Here is a 1,962-nt window from a genome sequence, read left to right as displayed (position 1 = left end):
CGAATGCAAAAGAGTATTTCCCAAGAACCTTCAATCTGTATTGTTGATGCTAATATCTGGCTTAGATTGCAGACATTAGCTGTCATCATCCTACCATTTGCATATTGCAAGAGCAGTTGATGGAGTAAGTTCATTTTATTACAGAAGTAATCAGGGTAATTTGATTCCATCCTCTCTGTCTCCCACAGAATTGCAAAAAGACCTGTTCCTTCAGGAAATGCACGCTATGTCTGACTGAAAACCGGGAGATTTAAAAAACACATGAAGAACTCTAGTATGATTTTAGCATCCGCTTGGAGTACGCCATGGCCGGATATGCTGCAAAGACTTGAAAGAGCAATTAATGCAAGCATCTTCTGTCAGAAACCTTCCCATCATTAACTCTGGAGCCCAGATTGCATTTCCACCTCCTTTGATCAAGGAAAGAAACAAAAGGGTTGATCTGTGTCCTGCAGGATCTGCATCTCCCTATGGTGCTTGATGTTATTCCTGGTAATTGCTGAAAAGCAACAATGGGAAAAGTGTAACAAAAGGCATGTAATACATTTGACGGAGAACGTTATTGTCCAGTCCAGTGCAGCAAAGCTTCAAAAGCCTAGCTACTCTATCATCTTTCATTCTATCTTTTTGAGGCCATTTTCATGTAGCAATTCCGATGCCTATTAAAAATTCCCTTAAGAATTGTAAGGAATATTGAAAATTATCTTAAACTTTCCTGACTGACAAGCAAGTCTGATGAACTAATGAGACTGTCCCAATGAAAGGTTGCTCAATTTTAGAGCAGTTTTTTGGAGAACAAAGATCTGTTTCTGGATAATTTTTTCCTTATAGTATTTTCCTCTGGGTCCTTAGGCCTCCAGTTTTGGAAACGCATTACAGAAGCTATAAGTGCCTTTTCTTTCATTGCAGGTTCCTAGAAGAAGTTCAGGGTACCAAATGAAGAAATCGTGGCTTTCCTGGTTGAAAATGCAGAGTGTATATTACCTAAGTGTACAACACTTGCAAGTTAGGCAAGTAAAAAAAGTGTATTAATCTATGAGGGGTTTTGAGGGAAGATTGTTTTTGGTTTGTTTGATTTTTGGTTGGTTTGTTTTTGTGGGTGTTTTTAAGGCAACCTTAGGGCAAGCTAAAATGCAATGATTTTGTTTCTAGACTAGAAAAGAAATTTCCAAGCTTCATAGTCGTGACCGGATCCCTAAGGCACCGGCCATGTTGCTTGATGAGCTAGCTGAGAAATGCCTAGGTAAGACTGCAAGCAAACTGGATGAATGCTTGTGCCTAAGTTGTAAAGAATCTTAGCTTGTGCCAGGCAGTACCCAAGCTCTTGTGCCTTGCTGCACAAGTAGTCAGTGAATCAGCCGGCACGCCTTTGTAGCAGTCAGCGTTAGATGCTTTCATGTGTTTCCTTTTTGTTGTCGTTGTTGTTGTTGTCTGCGAACATTGAATGGTTTGGGGGCATCTTCCTCAAGAGTCTAGTTTGGCTGAGGAGTCTGCTTGGGCTTCCTAAGCACAGGACATGAGGCGGTGAGCAACATAAGCAAACTTCCCAGCAGAGCGTTAGCACTTTGAATCCCCTGTGAAGCTGCTTAGTTTTTGCATTGCAAATTCTTGAAATGTTGGCTATTGTAAACGTGGGCCTTGACTAATGTAACATTTGATTTTTGTTTCTTAGGATACTGTGGTGCAGCTATAAAATCCTTCTGTTCTGAAGCTGCGCTGTGGATTTTTAAGCCGCTTTTTGAAAATTCAGTAGGGAATATTTTAGAAGCCGTGCAGAAGATATTTCCGCATGCAGATGGTGCGCTAAAGAAGGACCAACAGCAAGGTATAACCGTAGCATCCACTTCTTGAAAATTCTGCCAAAGCACAATCTTGTGGTTTGTGCAAATGTTGTTTGCACAGAAACCTTCCAGAAACCTTTCAGACATAATGATGGTAGAATTTTATGATTTGCATGTGTGT

At 40.6% G+C, this 1,962-nt stretch overlaps 1 long non-coding RNA gene across 1 annotated transcript; it reads left to right on the top strand.

Annotated features, from left to right (window-relative positions):
* The first annotated feature begins 219 nt into the window (after positions 1-219).
* LOC118160174 lies at positions 220-1,880 on the top strand. Its single transcript, XR_004747347.1, has 3 exons — positions 220-492; positions 910-1,243; positions 1,673-1,880. It is a non-coding gene; the product is annotated as an uncharacterized LOC118160174 (long non-coding RNA).
* Positions 1,881-1,962: the final 82 nt, after the last annotated feature.

This window comes from Oxyura jamaicensis, unplaced genomic scaffold (assembly GCF_011077185.1).
Source record: "Oxyura jamaicensis isolate SHBP4307 breed ruddy duck unplaced genomic scaffold, BPBGC_Ojam_1.0 oxyUn_random_OJ106319, whole genome shotgun sequence".
Taxonomy (NCBI): Eukaryota; Metazoa; Chordata; class Aves; order Anseriformes; family Anatidae; genus Oxyura; species Oxyura jamaicensis.
The sequence above is the reverse complement of the archived record's forward strand: the minus strand, read 5'-3'. Positions and strand labels throughout refer to the sequence as shown.